The sequence below is a fragment of the Canis lupus genome, chromosome 1, assembly GCF_003254725.2.
Source record: "Canis lupus dingo isolate Sandy chromosome 1, ASM325472v2, whole genome shotgun sequence".
Classification (NCBI taxonomy): Eukaryota; Metazoa; Chordata; class Mammalia; order Carnivora; family Canidae; genus Canis; species Canis lupus.
Window position 1 is genome coordinate 83,051,770 of NC_064243.1, and position 21,233 is coordinate 83,073,002.

Below are 21,233 nucleotides of genomic sequence, written 5' to 3' on the forward strand. Positions count from 1 at the left end.
ACATCTGCCCCATTAATACTAAGTGAAATAAATCATGGTTCATGAGACATTAAATATGTGGATGTCCTCAGGTTTAAAGAGCAATTTTGAAAGAAAACAAATATTAAAAGAAAATCTGGTCTTAGGAGGTATGAAGGATGTAAAACTAAAATTCCTTTTAGAGAAGCATTTCCCAAGTAGTTTGGGGGGGTTAATTTCTTTGTTTTTAATCTTGTTATGGCTTCTAAGGTAGATCAACTTAAACTAAGTGACTTGTACTATTGTATATCCAAGCTGTTCACAGCTCAACTTCTAAATATGGTCAATAAATCCTAGAACCACCACGGAATGAGTTTCAAAAACAATTGTGATAAAATCCTGTGAGATTTTTAAATCTCAAGGAAAGATAACATAAAAAATAAAAAGTGTAAATAGGCTCCTCAGTCTCTGTTCTCTGATTCACATTTATTCTTTGGTTGGACTTTTTGAAAAACAGTCTTGCAAATTATGCTTGTGATATGCTTAGCATCTTGTCTGTAAGTCAAACTGACACAATTCTCTTATGGGGAAGGGGAAATGGCCTTCCATAAAGTTCAAAATTCGACTACCATATTCATTCAATTGCTTCTGCCTTTAAGAAATTTTGTATGTCAGAAACTGTGTCAGGGATCAAGGATACAAAAATTTGTAAGGCCTATACCTACCTCTAGAAAGTCTGCCTCAAGAGAAAGAGATGTGTAAATACATCCTTGCAATAACCACTCTGGAGGTCTGTCCTAGACCAGTGGGAGTAGAAAGAAAGGTGTGATCAATTTCACTATACATTAAATTTAACAAGAAATCAGCTCTACTTTTTAATGGAAATGGTTTTAGCATTTCATGGTTTATTGTAACGTTTGCTATTAGGTTTTGGTAAAAAGAATCTATCATATTTAAATAGTTTCCTTTATTTCTAAATTACTTGGAATTTTTATTAGGAATGGCTGTTGAATTTTACGATGCCTTTCAGCCATCTATCGATATAATCACTGACTTTCTTCACTTAATTTGTTGATGTCATAAATTACATTGATAGATTTCCTAACACTGAACTATCTTTATGGTCTTAGAATAAACTCTACTAGGTCATATTATACTGTTCTCATAATATGCAGCTGGAATCAATTGTTATATGTTGTATAGAATTTTTAGATCTATATTCTTATAGGAAATTATAGTTTTTCCTTTTTATAATATATTGATCAAATTTTAGTGTTCAAGTTATGCTAGCATTATAAAAAAGAATCTCCTCCTTTTCTATGGTCTAGAATAATTCAAGTAAAGGTGAATATTTTTTAAAAACATAGATACAATCTTGAAAAACCTATACATGTTCTCTCTTTCTCAACATGTTTCTCAACTTGGAATGAAAGAAAATTCAGGATCCTACAGAGTATATACATTATTTGTGGAATTGTTTAGTTGTTCTTTAGATATACATTGCTGTGGTTAAATTCTCTGTGATACAGACTATGCAATGAAGATCTGAGTGCAAGGGATTTATTGGAGGATGCTCTTAGAGGTGCTGACCTGTAGTAGAGGAAAAGAAGCAGGATTGAGCATGGGGAAGGAAGCTGACAGGAGCAGAGGAAGAGGATAAAATTATCAGTGGCTTTGCCCCATTTTGCCAGGAGCACTAGATCTAGGATGGACCCTCAGGGTTGTCCCTTGTATTAGTATTCTCCAGAGAAACAGAGCCAATAGAAGAGAAAGGTGGAGATAGTAGGTAGGTAGGTAGATCCTATCTCCAATAAGAAAGAAAAAGAGAGAGAGACTGATTTACTATAAGGAAAAATTGACTCTTGTGATTATGGAAGCTAAAAAAATCCTATGATCTGCCTCATGCAAGCTGGAGACTCAGGAAAATTGGTGGTATAGTTCTGGACCAAGAAGGCCTGAGAATCAGGAAAATTGATAGCATGAGTGCCAGTCTAAGGGCAGAAGACTGATATCCTATATTAGCAATCAGGCAGAGAATTTTCCCTCCTCCACTTTTTGTTTTATTCATACCCTCAGTGCATTGGTTGGATGATCCCACCCACATAGAGGAGGGGAATCTGCTTCCCTCAGGCCACCAAACCAAATACTTTTTTTTTTTTTTTAAGATTTATTTATTTATTCATGAGAGAGACAGAGAGAGAGGAGGGGGGCAGAAACATAGACAGAGAGAGAAGCAGACTCCATGCAGGGAGCCCAATGTGGGACTCGATCCTGGTACTCCAGGATCACTACCCTGAGCCGAAGGCAGGTGCTAAACTGCTGACCCACCCAGGGGTCCCTCCAAAACTAATCTCTTCCAGAATCACTCTCACAGATATACTTAGAAATAATGTTTAACTTAGATATCTGATCACCTCCCACCCATAGCCATCCAGCCAAACACAAAAAGTTAACCATCACATCCCCTAATGAGGCAGGGAAGCAGTTCTTTGTACCGGCATCAACCAGTCAGTGGGTGGCAATTGCCTCTGGGCAGGGAACCCAATCTTGATTAAGGTACTCCTTTAGGCTAAGGAAGCCTGTGGAAAGACTTAATTGTGAGCTATCCTCAGTCAACACTCCTAACAGGTGAGGGAATGAGCCCATGTTGGTCCTGCATAGGTGAGTCCAAGTGGTGGGTGCACCATGATACCTACTGCATATGCTTTAGTTGAACTAAAATTTGCATTTCATCCCCTTACAGTAAATATCAGCATATATCAACAATTTCCATATTTTCCAAAACTTTCTTATGCCTTTATAGAAAGTAATTATTATTCTACAACTTTTCTAGAAACTTGGGTGCTCAACAGATTCTAACATGGTAATTTTCAAATAGGGTCACCAAAAGCATGTGAACAACTATTCCACTTGGTGAATATAATGACTTTTGCATTTGCAAAGAAGTTTTGAGCCTCTCAGATGAGAGTTTCTCTGCTCATAACTTTATCTTCTCTCTTAGATCTAGAACAGTCATTATAAAATACCTGCATTTTGTTATACTATTGCTATTAACATACCCTTGTTGTGCCCAAAGATTGCGAATCCAAGAAACCACCAAGGAGCTGACACTGATGCAAACAGACGAGGATTTATTTACAAGCTTGAGCTTGGGTCCAAGTATACCCGACACAGCGGAGCAGGGACTTGGACCCCGAGGTGGGTTTCAGCTTAGTTTTTTATAGGCTGGTCTAGGGGATTTTCAGAAAGGGTGGAGGAATTTCTCAAGTTCAGTTTACATTCTGAGGTGGGGCTTTCAAGGGCATTGAGCTCTGTTCTTATTTGCCAAGGCCTCCACCAAACATGTCCCTGATCAGGCACCTTTCCTATGGGGCAATTAAGTATACACCCCAACTGGACCTTAGGAGGCTCCCACATCCCTGGGCCAGGTACTAAACAATGAAGGACAGCCTCTATGTTTTGGAGCTATGTAATTTAAATCAACCAATCCCCAAGAAACCTGCAAAACCTCACTCCCATACCCACCCAGATGGCCATAAACAATCTGCCATCTACAATGCTAGCTTGCTGTTACCCTGTCCCCAGGGCAACTTTGTTTGGCCTTAGAGGGCAGCATTGTCTCCTTGGAGTTACAAGTAACAGTTCTTCCTTGTATTGCCTCCACTGTCAGTGCATTGTGTCTGCCCATCTAAAGAATCTTTAAACCTGATGCATTTCTGCAAATGCTTCTCTGCCTCCACTTACTTAGCTTGTATTCCCCTCCTGTGACATTTTTCTCCTACCTGACTTCATCCTCAAATATGAACAGCTCGTCCTTTTCATGCAGACCTAAAATCCCCTATCTTCAAACACTCTTTTCAATGTGTCTTTATCTGTCCTCCTGCCTTTGTTTGGGCTACAATCAAGGCATGCACCCCTTTGTTTTATATATGGTGCTTTGTGGGCAGATAGATCTGTTGTCTTCGCCATTTGATATTTGAAAACATTGCAGTATTTTAGTTTCTTTTTTTCTAAGATTTTATTTTGAGAGAGAGAGCTGCGCACAAGCAGGGGGAGCTGCAAGCAGGAGAGGGAAAAGCAGACTCCCCACCGAGCAGAGAGTCCAAAGCAGGGCTCAGTCCCAGGACCCTGAGATCATGACCTGAGCTGAAGGTGGACACTTCGACTGAGCCACTTAGGCACCCCAGTATTTTAGTTTCTTTAACTGCCCTGCAGTCTCTGGCAAGAAGTCTGTTACAAGTAGCGCCCTCAAGAAATACTCATTACATTCAATACATCAGAACACGCTATGCAACTTGAACCCTGCATGAAGGTGACAAGCCATGTGCCAGCTATTCTGATGTTCCTTTCTTCTGCTCCCACTCTGATCCAAAGTGGAAGGGCCACAGGGGTGTGGATGGAGGAAAAGCAAATGCCAAAAGGAAGGTTGGCAGTCCTGCTCCAGTAGAAAGGGGTGAATAGAAGCAAGGCAATAAGAACACCAAATGATCAGAGTATTTTGTAGTGCCTTGGTGTTAAGAACACCTAGAAGGTGAACAACAAATACTTGTTAACTGTGACAACCAGATTTCAGAACCTTAAGTGGACTGCGCTAAGATTAGGTCCCATATCATTTGAGTTGCATGCCTCAAAAGGACCACACCAGACCAAATTTTTTCCCGTTGCAGTTAATTTGCCTCTCTGAATTATTCACATGGTAATTAAGGTCACTTGGCTTCTAATTGCATAAGATATTGTTTTAAAGACAAAACCCTTTTTTCTTTATAATTCATGAGTTGTGGGGTTGTTTTTTTTTTTTTTTTGCAAGACTTTGAAGTCTTATCCTAAAATACTTTGAGTTAAAAAAAAAAAAAGAAAGAAAACATCTAATAAAATGTTCTCTCTTGAACCACAATTAATGTAAGACACAGGGTGCTTAACAAAAATCTCCAAGGAAAAGATAAGTTTTAGTTTGTGTTCGATGCAAAGTGCTCTTTGTACTGGCAGATTTGTGCAACTTAACTATCATATGGCTAATTAAATGAATTTAATGACAATGTCTATATATTCAAAGGAGTAAAAAGCTACTGTGAACATGGGCAGCTGTCAGGCTGACTATCTTTTCTGTTTGTCTCTGGTCTCCGCCTCTATGTCTCTCCCCCTATCTCTAGCGATGTCTCTATCTCATTCCTTACTCACTTCCTACTGCCTAGCCTTCATGCCATCCTGTAGTCCAGTTCTAGAGACAGCCAATCACACAGGCTCACCTCATGATGAGCTGACCTACTGAACCCTATCATTTTTCAAGGTCACCTCCTGGGTTGGGGCAGCCTGACATCTGACGCACACTCCAGATCTAATCAACGCCTCTCCTGCACAAACAATCCAGGCCTGCTCCCCTAAGCTATGGGATGTTAACAAAGCAGCTGAAACTAGAATGGTGTGCTGACTGACAAATTCGGCCAACGCATTCTTTCTTATCTTTCATTTTTCCATGATGGAAAATGGAAGCTGAATATGGTAATTCTAGACTTCCAAAATGTCTAATCAAACTGCAGAAATCCTGGTCTTTGGTTTATTTTAGCAGGACTTCAGGATGTGTCAAACCAATGGATTGTTTCATGAGCATCTGTTTCTGCCCAACACTTTGTCTCACATTCTAATACATCCAGAAACCGGGACAGAACTCCAATGCTACATGAGAGCTTAGGAATTCTTTTTCATGTTACAAATGGGAAAAATTGAGAGGCCTGGGAAAACTGAGATTTATTTAGAGGTTGTGGTTTTTGCCTTAGAGAATTTTAGACCTAGTTCATAATACAAAGTATAGTCTTTGACACAGCTTTAAAAGGAAAAAGTAAACAAAAAACAACTGAGTACACCTGAATCAACTGCTACATTACTTTTTTTTAAAGATTTTATTTACTTATTTATGAGAGACATAGAAAGAGAGGCAGTGATATAGGCGGAGGGAGAAGCAGGCTTGCTGTGAGGAGCCTGATACAGGACTCGATCCCAGGATCCCAGGATCCACCCCCTGAGCTAAAGGCAGATGCTCAACCATGAGCCACCCAACTTGTACATTACTTGATACAACCTTCCAATGCTATAGGAATCCAGGAAGGTAAAAAATTACTACCCAGAAGCCCAAGTTGATCCATAAGAGGAGAGAATTGGGAAAGGTGGCAAAGACACAGCCTTGAGCATCGAGCTGCCACTTTCACTGTGGGTTTGGGCAACAGGAAAGAGGCAAGGCTGAATAATAGGTAGCGTCATTTGCTGAGCAGCTTTCTATGTCAGTCCAAAGGGTTTGCAAAAAAAAAAAATCCTAAAAACCAATCCATTAATCCTAGAACAAGTCATTATAGGTTTTGAAGCAGAAAAAAAATCACGAAAATAGCATTTCACAAGAGGAGAGCCACCATAGCACAGTAGTTAGGACCATGAGTGTTGAAGCCGGCAGGCTGGGCTTGAATTCTGGCTCTACTCCTTGTACTCCATGACTGAGCATGTCTCTTAACCTCAGTGTCTTCACTTGTAAAAGGGGAATAATAATAATAATACCTGCTTCATAGGGATATTTGGAGGACTGAACAGTTAGTGTCTATAGTATATTTAGAGCAATATTTGTTTTTAACAGCATTATAACCACATATGTCATTGGAGGGCAATCTTGCTCACAAAGAGATATGTTTGACAGCCTCTGGCATAAACCAGACAGAGGTGATGAGGTATGAATTTAGGAACACTAAAGGAATAGCAGGCACTGCACCAAAAGAGGGATGAGACATGGTAACTGAGTAGGTCTAGAGCCTGAAATAGAATGAAGAGTTAAAGGTGAGCCCACAATATAGAGAATATACTGGGTACACCAAAATTAGTAACTTCAGAGAAATAAATGTTAAGTGTGAGAAAATGACATTTTCACAACTTTGGAGTAAAAGTATCCTTTAACATCATTTATATGAGATAGCCATGCCCAGAAAGATTCAGAGATTTCACCACTCTTCATTGTCCCATATAGTCTCCCACTCTCAGGGTTCCATATTACTTCTTTCCATTCCCTACTTGCACTTTCAACAACACCCTCATCAAAAATTTCCCTAGCTGTATGTTTGCCTCCCAACTTTCCTTGCTCACTCCCTTTCTCTAAACTTCCCATTCATTCCCACCATACCTGGGAGAATCTATATTCAGGTATCAGAATAACCACAGTATCACCATAATTGACTGTACCATGATCTAGAAAAGAGATTTAAAATCCCCTCTCAGTTCCCCCCTTGTCCAATGGCGACAAAGGTGTAGTGTGTACAAATGTGAGGCAAGACATGAAAGAGGCTTTCTTCCCTCCCAGCTCAAGACTTGGAACATGAGCCACTACCTTGATCCTTCTACTCACTTTATGCATCCACTCTGAAGCTCCCTTGTCAAAAAAAAAAAAAAAAAATCACCGAGAGAAGGAACACGCCCAGAGTTCTGTGAGAATCAAAAGAGACTACAGGAATAGAATTAGCCTACAGTCCTCTTTTTCTTTGAAGGGCCAATCTCCCATGATCTTCATTCTGTCAAGTGTTCCTACTTCTCTGTTCCTTTTTCCCTACTTGCTGAATGTATTCTTATATACTTAGAAATAGATGTATAAATCTAGAAAATGGAAAAAAAAAAGAAACATCTAGTCCAAACCTTTAATTTTTATGGATTTGAAAACAGCTTATTCTCCTCTCTTGCTCAGAATCTAGTATGTCCTTGGTACCATAAACTTACCACACGCTATCTCAAATTATCTCAAACAACTTGTAAGGTAGATGCTATGATGGCTTTTTTACAAATACGGCATCTGGAACTCACAGAGGTGATTTACCTACCAACAGTCACTCAGCTAGCAAGTAGTGGAGATAAGCCTTACACCCAGATCTCCCAAATCTCTCTTGCTGCCATATTGAATTCCTACCACTTCTCATGCCAGGACATGGCTGAAAATATCGTTGTATTCTTTCCTCCTATATCAGTACATCATTCAGGACTCTTGCTCATTTGTGTAATTTTTATTTGGTTGCCATCTTCAGCATATAAGATGAGACTACCTGGACATTTGTCAACCCTCCTTTCCCCACATGGTCCTTATCTCTTTTATAATCTACCCAACTTTGTTAGAATTCCTGTTGGCACTCATTAAGTACTCTTTTGCCCAAAAGTAACAGATAACCCAGCCTCAGAGACTTAAACCATGAGGATATTTAAATTAGACAAGATCACAAAGACTGGTATGGGTTCAAAGATTGGTGAAAACAATTCAGAACTGGCTAATTTCCTTTTATTATGCCCTTCACTATAAACCTGACCAAAAAAAAATTTTTTAGGATGTACATGAACCCAGTAAGACAAGTTAATGATTCTCCAATGCCTCTTCTATTTCTCAAGAATATGTCCTACCTGAAACTAATGTAACATTATGTGTTAACAATACTCAAAAAAAATTTTAAATAAAAGAATTTCAGGCACCTGGGTGGCTCAGTCAGTTAAGCATCTACCTTTGGCTCACGTCATGATCTCAGGGTCCTGGATCAAGTCCCATGTTGAACTCCCTGCTCAGCACAGTCTGCTTGTCTCCCTCTCCCTCTGTATCTCCCCCACCACTCTTCTTTCTCTTTCTCTCTCTCTCTCTCTCTCTCTCTCTCTCTCTCTCTCTCTCTCTCATCAATTAAATCTTTAAAAAGAAAGAAAAGAAAAAAATTGTAAATACAAGGAGTCTACTAACTCAAAGGACCTCAGAACTGCCTTCTCATCTCCTTTGACACCATTTAGGTGGGAAAGAGGGTAATCTCAGCACAAAATAGGCTCCATGTATCATATAAGGAAATCTTCCCATCCCAGTTAGTTATTTCTATGTCCTATTTCTCACCACATCACCAAGCCTACAACACTTGCCCATGAACAAGCATGGGCTGAGTTAGTAGTTCAGTGATGTCTTCCAAAACCCAGGCTCCAAACAAAACAGGCTTTTTACAAAATTAAACTCCATCAACCTCCATGTATAAGCTTTTTGCCTTCTTGTTTGTCAAAAAGTCACAAGTTGCCAATATAGATCCAGTTAGCACATCACCACACCAGCACACCAACAAGGGAAAATGGGCAAAGGGAACAAATTTTGTCTTGTAAATCCTTGAATTTTTTTTCTGAACAGGAAAATACTGCCACAAACGCTACTTAGCAGCTTTCTAGTGACAGGTTATTGGTTAGAACTAAGTCACAGGATCACTTCTGACTGTGAGAGTGAAAATATGACAAAAGTGAGAGGAGCTCCATGCTCTTTGCCTCTCTGACCAAAACACAGGTTTGGTTAACAAGGAATTGAGGGGAGTAGCTATTGGTAGGATGCTCGCAGATATCTGCCATACAGATACTCTATACAGCACTCCTCATACCTTTTCTTCCTACAGGACTTATGACTTGGGAAGAGAACCTGTATATTCATATCATCTTAAATTAAGCAAACACTCCATCCTGTCAAATGTTTCTCTTGATCCAGCTTTACACAGCAACCAACCTCTCTCCTTGTTGTTGTGTGTTCTTTCTCTTAAAATCTCTAAGAGGTCTACAATTCTGTTGCCCAATTTTGTACTTCTCTGTTGAGTCATTCCACTGATTACCACTAAAGAAGGCTTCACAAATTCCCAGAAAAAAAAAATCCAACTTAAGAAAGTCCAATTCCAGATGTCTTACCCCTTATTCTTTTCTTTTAAAGATGCATTTATTTATTTGAGAGAGAAAGAAAAAAAGGGGAAAGGGAGAGGGAGAGGCAGAGAGAATCCTCAAGCAGATCCCTGCTGAGCATGGAACCCAAAACAAGGCTCAGTCTCACGACCCTGAGATCATGACTTGCACCAAAGGCAGATGCTTAATCAGCTGAGCCACCCAGGTGCCCCCTACAACTCCATATTGTTATGCTAAATAATTGATGGCTCTTGTACCAAGCCTGCAGGTGACAAGTCTCACAGGGGCTTTCCTATCTGTGGGTGAATCCCTACTTCAAACCAGCACAAGCATGACTGTAGCTAGAATCCATTCTTCCCTTTAGGGTTTTCTGTTTTTGAACCTTTCTTCTTACACTTACTCTTTAAATTTTTATTTTTTCTGCTAATCAAGAGCAACCCAACATGAATTTCCAAATATTTCTTTGCATCCTCTCTTTTACTTTCTTCTCTAAATGAATCTGAAAATTAAATGTTTTTTTTTTAGAAATTTCTGACTTTATCTCATCTTGCTATTTTCCCTCTTCTTTCTCTCTTTCAACTATCTCCCCATTACTCCTGAGTATTCCATAATCCTTACTTAGTTGAGAACCCCTCCCTTATGCAAAATTCAATTATACATAGACTGGAAGTCATAAATTTAAAATGTGTGGACTTCCACTGCAGTTACCACAATTTGTGGCAAGTAGGATACATAATGACATCACTTTTTTTTTTTCTGTCTGCACCTCTATACAAATGTTTAATGTAAGTTATTAAAATTATGGAGAGAGAAAAAAGAAGGACATAGGGGAAAAATCCTGAAAAATTTATAAGGAGTGAGGCCTAATAAATGTCAATTAATTATACAGATCTAATAATTAATAATTAAAGATGTAATGAAGACAAGATTTCCATCAATGTTAGGTTCAGCTATGAGAACAGAGACCTTCAAAATAGAGTAGCTTAATATTGACATTTATTTCTCTCCCATTGCTTATAACTCATTGGCCATAATAAGCTTGGTTAGGTGGCCAAAGGGAATCTAAGAAAGGCTAAGAAAGGTAGTGGTTTAGCTCATTGTCAATGTACTCAGCTAGCTGAAGGGAAAGTGTCAGGAGAGGGTAGGAAATATATAGCCCTCTCGTCTGATGGTTGTGCTTAGCTAAAAATTTATAACCAGTTGGTTACTTAAGAAGAAGAAAAGATGGGATATGGGAAGACAGTTGGCTGCATCACTACATCTCTATTAAATAAACATAAAACACATTTTAAGTGCTTTCATACTTTTACTCTGATGTGCAACCTTCTAACTCACACAACCTTAACAGGGTAATATCACTACTAAAGGTGTGAAACTGGTTCTTGGGGTTGGAGGAAGTGAGGCCAAAGAAAATCTTACCCTTATTATGTATAAAACACAGAAATACATACAATACATAGATATACAATCTAACTATGGTATTAAAATTTCATGGGGAGGCTTTTAAGGAAGACAATGTCTCAAAAGGCTCTGTGAGTGGTAGTGGGGGGAAGGACACTGAAAAAAAAATTGAAAAATATTGTTCTACCTGATCCAGAAGTTTTAAGAAACATATCTCAAGGTTGGGCAAAAAAATCTAACGTTTGGCAAGACTTCTTTTCAGTACATTATAGGTTATATAATGTAATAAATAGAAAAGACATGTAATATCAATTTGGACTGACCATTCTTTCAATGATTCTTTTTGAGGACACATATATTTAAAAAAATGCTGGTGCAGGTGACATAACCAAAAATGGAACAGATGCTCCTGCTCTCCAGGCTTGCAGGCTATTGGAGAAGGAAGGCAAGGGTTGGATATCGGGTATTGCATTGACAAGAATTACAAGGTCAAGTATACAAGGCATCTAACTTGGCTTCTGAATTTGAATCTTCTTCACCACTTCCTTGCCAAGTGGCCTGAGCAAATTATTACCCTTACAATATGCCACAGTTTCAACCACCTAATAACCCCAACCACATTTTTGTAAGGATTCAAAAAGATGAAACTGAATACACTATGTCCATATCTGTCACATATCAGGTACTTAAGAAAATGCTGGTCTTTATGTTATTATCTAGCAGTCCTTCTTGCATATTTCCACTGAATTCATGTTTTTCTCCTATCTTAAAATTGCCAACATTTGACTAATTGTGTCCACTCATTGTTTCTCCCTCCTTTACCCCTCACCTCATCCTGTTAATATTCTGTGATGACTTCAGAACTAGATTTTTCAGACCATTTGGGGTTATATGTGGTCTGAAAGGCTGAAGAGTTAGAAAACCTGGGCTATACAATTACCCACACTACTTCATCTATTCATTTGACATGTTCATTGAGCATCTACTATATGTCAGACTCTCTGTTGGGTTAGGTGTGTTAAAGAGGCTGGAAAGAACAAAATGTACTCACCCTTGTAGTGGAAAAACAATGAACATGTATAAGTATGAAAAACGTAATGAAAAGGGCTATATGCTATAATAGGAACATTTGGAAATCTTACATGATGAAAAAAATCTCGCCTGAAAGATGCAGAAATCAGGTAAAGACATGGAAAAAACAATTTCAAGAATAGGGTATACACATCCATAAAATAAAAAGAACAGAGTATGTTGGAAGGATGTCCAGTAAGAATGGAGCATACAGACACTAATCATCTTGGGGTGCTCATCTCTTTCTCTAATTTCTACCATGTTTCCATTCTTCCTGTCCCTCTTCTTACTTGTATTCTTTGCTTATTAAAATTCCAAAGCTATACTAAAAGGAGTTCAACTTTGTCTTTTTGTCTCTCCCTGTCCGGCTCCTGATCATGCTCTTTTTCTGTCATGTACACACACACACACACACACACACACACACATACACACACGTCTCCTTATATTCTCCCCAAACTTGCACATTTCCTCTGTTGTCATCCTTGGTATCACGAGGTCTACTTTGCTACTGAAAGTGAAGTCCATGGACCAGCATTTCTTTAATCACCAAGTAGCCTGTTAGAACTGCAGACTCTTAGATACATACACACATATACACACATCAGTGAGAACACCACTACCATCACTACATGAATCAGAATTTGGATTTTAACAACTTCCTCAGGTGATTCATATGCGCATTATATCTAGAGACACCTGCTCTGTCTAAAGCAAGAGATCTGGGGTTGTACTTCATCCTCTGTTCAGTTATGACTACCTTGATCTGCCATCTCTTTTCTTATCATGGCTTACATGATAAGAAAGTTTAGTTTACATGATAAGATAGTTTCTAAGAACTATACAAGCCAATCCATTGAGGAAATGTTTGTCCAAGGAAGTTCTAGTCTCCTGAGGAAAGGGGTGGTGACATGAGGGCACCAAGAAAAAGCATTTTGGCATCAAACACTGTCTCTTTTACTTCCTATTTCCTCAAGCTTCTCTATTGGTCTTTTGAGTTTTTCAAGTTAACTTTCTCTCCCACTCTTCCTAACGAGGAACTTTCTAGTTCTGAGGTGTTTTATATAAAGCTAGATGTCCTTATTCTTATGTTCTTAAATCAAGTTTTGAAAGAACTTGTTTTGTATATTTTTGTGCATGTCATCTCCCAGGTCTCCCAACCCGTTCAACAATGTGCTACAGCATGACCTACACATAGTTCTTTCCCTGATATATATATATATGGGGAAAACCCTATAACTCTTAAAATATATTTCCTTGTTTTCTACCAAGGTGCCATACCTTATCATCTTATCTACTTAACACTGGTAGTTTGCCTCTCCTCTATTGAAATCACCTCTGTTCTTCCTGCTGAAATTTCCTGGACTTTACATTCCTGTAGGACACAATAAACACAAAGAGGATAACAAACCGTGGGGATTTTTTATTCAGGAATTGGAACAACTCTCCTTCCTGCCCCTATTCCCACTCATCTGGCACTCCCATCATGGAAACCTTCTCTTTCCATAGCTGATGTGTGCAAAGGGTGGAAACATTCCCCATTTTTAGGCACCTCCCTTCTTCCTTCAGGGGCATTACATGCAGACTGCCACTGCCTCCACAGACTTTTCTCAAAGTCACCCTTAGTTTATTTAGTTCTTCTACTCCCTTCTCAGGATTCACACTTCCATGAAAACAGTTTCTAATGAAAATACCCTCATTAAATCTTTATTCACTTTATCCGTTTATCCTTTTGCCATATCCAACTGGTGTCTGTGATTTTCAGAAAGCTTCCCTTGTATTTGTCACAGAGGGACATGAGTGATTAGCAAAAGGAACACTCAACATCTACAAAATGCTGACTCTGGTCCAGGAGATGCTGAGCACTTTACATTTTTTACATCTTTTCCTCTTCATAAACACTTGATGGGGGGATATTCCCCCAAACTGTCAGCCCTGGGGTCAAACTCTGTGTGTTTGAATTCCAGCTTTACCACTTGCTATCTGTGGGACTTAGGGGAAGCACCTAGTCTTTCTGTCATTCAATTTCTTTCTCTATGAAATGAAATTAATGATAGTGTCTACTTCTAGGATGCTTATAAAACATGTAAAATACTTCGGATAAGACCTAACTCAACCAATTTTAGTTATTGATACTATTACTATCCCCACTTTACCTATGAGAAAAATAAGGCATGAAGAAATTTTACAACTTGCCCAAGTTACCCAGGTGTTGATTATTGGCAGAATGGGTTGTCTACTCTGTAATGTATGGCTGCCAGAAGAAATTAAGAAACTAAATCATGACTTCAGAGAGGCAGTGAAAGAATCCAACTGTGTAGTCAAAGTTAGACATTTAATGGTGTGGCACAGGAAGTGCCCAGAGCTGGATTACATACTTGAACAGTAGGAAGCCTCTTAATGAGTGCTCAACTCACAAGTCATCTCCCTTTTACCAAAAACCAGGGAAATAGAAAAGTCCTCCCACAGAGGGACAAAGTGAAGAACACGTTTTTAGCAGGCATCTCAAAGTACAGATTTAGAACAATGCACACTCAGAAAACCCAATTTGCACAGATTTGTGCAGAATTAAACATGAACAAAATAGCTAAATCCTACAAATACATTTATCTGTTTAACACATATTTACTGAGTGCCTAATATATTAGTGCCAGGTAAGTTTCTAAGTGCTAGAGATACCACAAAGAAACAAGTCCCTGCTTCCATGGAGCTTAAATTTAGGGGAAGCAATAAATACACAAAATATCTGAAATAGTGAAAAGAGTGATAAGATAAAACAAAAAGAGCTAATGTCATATGATAAAATTTTTATTTTTTAAATATCAAAGATATAAAGATAGATACCCAGAATTCTCTGTAATGAATGAGTATAGCTGTTCTGATCCAAAGTAGTGAACTGACATGGATCAGCATAGAACCAAGAAACAAATCAAGAAACTGCATGAACCCAGGACCTCCAGAGAAGGATCCAGACTGAAATACTGTAAAGACGTTTTCCTTAGCAACTTTAATAAAAAGTGACCTACTCTGAAGTTATCGGTATATATGTCTGTGCTCCTATGTTGTATATGAGCTTTATCAACAAATCCTTCTTTGTCACCTTATAAAATCCAGAATTAAAATAACCTCTTCATGGGGCACTTGGCTGACTTAGTTGGTAGAACATGTGACTCAGTCTCAGGGTCATGAGTTCAAGACCCATGTTGGGTGTGGAGCCTACCTTTTTAAAAAATGAAAAGCAAACATTAAATATATAAAATAGCCCCTTCAGGTACCACTTGATGGTACTTGAATGGGATAGGGCCAACTAATAGTTATGGTTGCAGATCTGGAGTTTAGTAAATCCCAATAAGCAGTCACTTCTACACAATGATGTCTGGGCAGGGACTTTGGCTCTATTGTCCATCACATCTTCCAGAGCTTTTCCTCCATTTTGTGACCTTCTCCTGTGTAGTCTTTGGCTTATGACTTGTACAGAGTGCACTACAAAACCTGAAGCTCTCATGTTGCTCTAAAAACCCGGAGTAGACTAGTTAATTTCCAACTCTCCCATAAGGCTACTTCCTGCTTCAACGCATGGCTACTATGTCCTCATCCTTTACATTCCTGAGGCTGGAGGCATGTTTCCTTTATCTGAATCCCACACAATGCCACACAATGCCTTCAACAGAGCAAGTTACATCAGTAGAACATTGTGCTTTTTCTACTTCAAAAGAAGAAGGTGATACAAAATGTGAATTTAAAATGCTGCAAAGGTCTAAAAGTAAAAGTTAAAACTAAAAGGTACTTAGAAAAAAACATAGTAGGAGGGTTTCATGATGTTGTATTTGGCAACAATTTCTTAAATATGATACCAAAGGTATAGGTAACATAAGAAAAAAATAGGTTAATTATACTACATCAATATTGAAAACTTCTGTGCATGAAGGACACTGTCAACAGAGTGATTAAGAAACCCACAGAATGGAATAAAATATTTGTAAATCATATCTGACAAGGGGTTAATAACCACAATATATTTTTCCAAGTCCTACAATTCAATAAGAAAACAATAAATAAGCCAATTTTAACATGGGCAAAGGAATTACATAGACACTTCTCTAAAGTAGATATACGAATGGCCAATAAGTACATGAACATGTACCAAACATCACTAATCATTAGGGAAATGCAAATCAAAATCACAATAAGATACCACCTCATATCCATCAGGATGGCTATTATTTTAGAAAAAATAGAAAATAACAATTATTCTTAAGGATGTAGAAAAACTGGAGGCTTTATGTGCTGCTGGTAGAAATGTAAAATGGTACACCAGCAATCCACTTCTGGGCATGTACCCATTTGTATGGCAGCATTATTCACAACAGCCAATAGGTGGAAGCAACACAAGTGCTCATCCATAGAGGAATCAATAAACAAAATGTGACATATACATGCAATGGAATATTATTCAACCTTTAAAAAGGAAGTTCTGATACATGCTATAACATGGATACACCATGAAAATGTCACACAAAGTGAAATAAGCCATTCCCAAAAGGATAGATACTATATGATTTCACATCTATGAGGTACCTAGAGTAGTCAAATTCATAGAGACAGGAAGTGGAATAGTGATTGCCCAGATCTGGGGGTGGGTGGAGGGGGAGTGGGTGAAGAGTTATCATTTAATGGGTATAGAGATTTAGTTTTACAAGATGAAAATAGTTCTGGAGACAAATGATGACAGTTGCACAACAGTGTGGATGTACTTAATGTCACTGAACTGTACACTTAAAAATAGTTAAGTAAATTTTGTGTATATTTGGCTATTAAAAAAGAATTAAAAACAAGATGAAGAGGAAGGAGAAGAAGAAGGAAATAATAAGGGAAAGAAGGATGAGAGGAGGAGACGGAAGAGAAACAGCAACAAAACAACCATAATTGGTATAACTATTTGGAGGAAGTTGAAAATTCTTCCCCTATAAAAGGATCAATGAATGTTATACCTACACTTTCTCTCCCCTCTCTTATTTTTCTTTTCCTTTACACACACACACACAAACACACATCACTTGCACTTTATATTATTCAGATAAGTAGATAATTTTTCTGACTTTGAACCCAACCTAACAATACTATCTTCCAAAAAAATCCAAGAAAAATAGGATTAATCATAAAAATATTACAAACTCCTGCTTAGAAAAGACTGATTCAGTTTCACCATGGGTAGATAAAACTCCATGTATACATAGTAATTCTACAAAGATAAACAAGGAAATGGACAGTTTTGTGAGGAAAGATGCTGTTGGAATAGAAAAAACATAGGTTGCTATGGGCAAAAAAACAGTGGCCTCTCAATTCTCTCCCTGGGGCTAAAAAATTCCAAGTATGGTGTGTTTTTCAGACTGTTTCAGAAAGAATAGCTGATATCTAAACAAGCTGGGTAAAAGCTGTGCCCAGTTATTTCTGTGGCTATTTGTGGTTTGTTATGACATTTTCCAATCCACTTACTGTTTCATGAACCAACCAAACCAGGCTGTTTGTTGGATTTTCAAGAGAGCTCTCCCGATGTGCTTCATGTTTTCATCCACACCAGAAGGGGAGACAAGGTCCCTTTGATCCCTTTCGACTCAACCATCCCCAAAACACTGAGATCACGCCACATTTTGCAGGGCCCTGGCATAATTGAGCTGTGAGGCCAAAATTCATCCCGAGCTTTCGTCTTAGCCAAAGCCATGCTGGAGCCACCATGGCTATGGATGGTCATAAGAAATCAAACAAAGGTAACTTATTATTAGTTTAAAATGTCACACAGCCAGCCACCTTCTGGGATCTGTTTTTAGTTCTGCTTCCAATATCCTGGGAAGTAGAGGAAACATCAGAAAACCTTTCTTCATCCAGTTCTTTCTTCAAAACATTATCATGAGCAGCAAAAGTGACATAGAGCCTATTTTACAGATGAAAAGTTTGAGAACTGGAGCAAAGAAGAGGAATGACAACTCAAGGAAACTGCTTGAGAGCCTGGATTCCAGCCTGGGTCGTGATCACTATCAAATTCTAGTTCTGTTACTCACTGGTTGCATAATCTTTATCAAGTTACATAAACTCTCTGCCTCAGTTTCTCATTAATAATACATGTTTCCATCAAGTGGCTGTGAAAAAGAAAGTAATGAACACAATGCCTGGCACACAGAAAGTACCAATTAAGGTTAAGTGTTAGTATAACCACCACAATCAACAGACTTGCATTCTCTCCTAGCTATTGCAAAGCTAATTATTTCTGTACCAGTCAAGAGGTTCTCAGTATGCCATAGTAACAACCCCCCAAATCTCAGTGGCTTACCACTAAAGCTGTTTTCTCACTCTTGCAACATGATCATCACAGCCAGCTCTGGCGCTCCTCTGCATCATCTTCATTCTGCAACCCAGGTGGGATGAAGCAACACCCCCTGGGATCACTGCCCAGAGTTGCGGCTAAAGGAAAAGAGAATAGAGTGAAGTACAAACTGGAGTTTTAAAGCTTCTGCCCAGAAATGGCATGTGCCACTTCCACTCATGTCCTAGTGGCCAAAGCAAGCCCAATCTCAGTATCACAGAGAAGTATACTCCTCCACCTGGAGGGAAGCAGAGTGAGTTAACCATAATAAATCCACCACAGTGGAGGCACCGAGATCAAGCCCCTCAGGCTCTTCCCAACTGTGCCATTCTATCCTTCTGTAATTAAAGTTTAAGATATTGGTTTTCTGTAAAATTAAATTTGTGATATTAAAATATATAATTTTTAAAAGAGAGAGATTTAGGAATCTTGTTTTTTTTTTTTTTTCTTTTTTCTGGGTGCTAGTCTTCCCATAAAATGATGTCATTTTCCTGTCATGCAAGAAGATGAAGCAACCCAAGACAGCAGCAACATGAGTCTCTGCTGAAGTCTCACTGCTCTCCTGGGTCCCCAGTTGCTTGGTGAGTCCCACTTTCTTCATACCTCAGGCTGACAGGTGGTATACTGTCTGAGGCCAATGTCAAAGGGTCATTCTTCCATTAAATTCAACTTGCGATTTCATCTTTCAGTAACTTGAGGTCCTTCCACAAAGAAGGAGACTGACAAGGCCATTAGTCCTATCCTTCAAGTTTCTATTCATAAATAAACTCAGAAAATAAAATGAGTCATAATCTTTATCTCATATCATAGAATCACAAAAGCTTAGCACAAATTGAGTTCATCTCACCCAACTCAACTTCTAATGCAGAAGCACTCTTTCACACTACCAGTAGATTTAAATGCTTGAGAACTTTTCAGCAATCCAGGCAGCTTGAATGCTTTCAGCAATGGGAAACTCATTACCTCAGAGACAAATGATTCCACCATTGGAACATTATGACTTTTAGAATGATTCTCCTCTTATTGAGCTAAAATCTAGCTGGGCATAGAGTTCAACTTTTTGTCCTAATTCTACATTCCAGTGGAACACAGGAAAACTATAATATCACCCCAAATAAGACCTTCCAGGACTTGAACAAAGTCTGTGGAGCTTTTTCTTGGTCATCCTTCCTATTTCTCCCCCTATATATCTTATGATAGGAATTCCAGAGCCCTTCACACCTACTTTACCAATCTGCCTATAAAACATCCAGTGAAATACTCCAACTTTTTAATCAGAGGCAAAAATACCTTCAAACCACTGACAGAGAGGATTAAAATAGGGAAGTTAGGGAAATCCATGAAGTTTGAGAATATCATTTATTATTCTATTTGCATTCAACAAATAAAAGGTAATGAAATCCCTTCAGAAACACTTAGTGGTTGAGAGGGTAGGAAGAGAAAGACTGAATTTTACATTACATGTTAGCAGCTTAGTCTATAATATTAAAAATAATGTTGTACTGTTTGAGGTGCTCTTATTACAAATTCTATCAGGATGGCCTGCCTTTGAATTGCCTTCCAGAAGTAAATATAAAGTAGACAAAATGCTTTTTTGCCAGATATCCTAGGATGAGAAATAACAAAGCAGGGATCCCTGGGTGGCGCAGCGGTTTGGCGCCTGCCTTTGGCCCAGGGCGCGATCCTGGAGACCAGGGATCGAATCCCATGTCGGGCTCCCGGTGCATAGAGCCTGCTTCTCCCTCTGCCTATGTCTCTGCCTCTCTCTCTTTCTCTCTCTGTGACTATCATAAATAAATAAAAATTAAAAAATAAAAAATAAAAAAAAATAAAAAAAAACAAAGCAAAAGGTGTCATACTTCTTATTTCAAGCTATACTATAAAGCTATAGTCATCAAAATATGTTACCGGCATAAAAACAAACACATAGACTAATAGAACAGAACTGAGAGCCCATAAATAAACCTAAGTATATATAGTCAACTAATATTGAACAAGGGAGCCAAGATTACTCAATTGAAGAAAAGACAGTACCTTCAACAAATGGTACTGGGATAGCTGGATAGTCACATTTAAAATACTGAAACTGGAGAGCACCTGTGTTGCTCAGTCAGTTAAGCATCTTACTCTGATTTTAGCTCAGGTCATGATCAATTAATTCATCACTCAATAAAATTAAAACGTAAAAGATTGAAATTGGACCCATATCTTATATCACTCAAAAATTAAATCAAAATAAAAACTTAAATGCAAGATTTAATTCCTGGAAAAATACACATGAAACTCCTAGAAAAATACATGTGAACAAAGTTCCTTGATATGAGTCTGGTAATAATTTTTGGGATATGACACCTAAAGCACAAGAAACAAAATAAAAAATAAGTTGAATTATAGGAAACTAAAAAGCCTCTTCACAGTAAAGGAAACCATCAGTAAACTAAAAGGACAACCTACAGAATGGGAAAAAATATTTGTAAACCATATATCTGATAAGGGGTCCATATCCAAAACATATACAGAACTCCTACAACTCAGTAGCAAAAAACCCAAATAACTCAATTTAAAAATGGACAAATAATCAGAATGGACATTTCTACAAAGAAGATATATGAAAGACCAACAGGTACATGTAAAGATGCTCGACAACACCAATTATTAGGAAAATGTAAATTCATCCAGCAATTCTGCTCTGGGAATATATCCAAAGGTAACAATAATTTAAAAAGACCTGCATCTCCATCTTCATAGC

The 21,233-nt window shown here is 38.3% G+C and overlaps 1 long non-coding RNA gene across 1 annotated transcript in view; it reads right to left on the reverse strand.

Moving 5' to 3' along the window:
- Window positions 1–18,618, reverse strand: part of LOC112644700 (uncharacterized) — a 295,980-nt gene extending 277,362 nt beyond the window's left edge. The window contains exon 1 of the long non-coding RNA XR_007401034.1: window positions 18,452–18,618. This is a non-coding gene — a long non-coding RNA (uncharacterized LOC112644700). The remainder of the gene's footprint in view (window positions 1–18,451) is intronic.
- Between the last annotated feature and the right edge of the window lie 2,615 nt (window positions 18,619–21,233).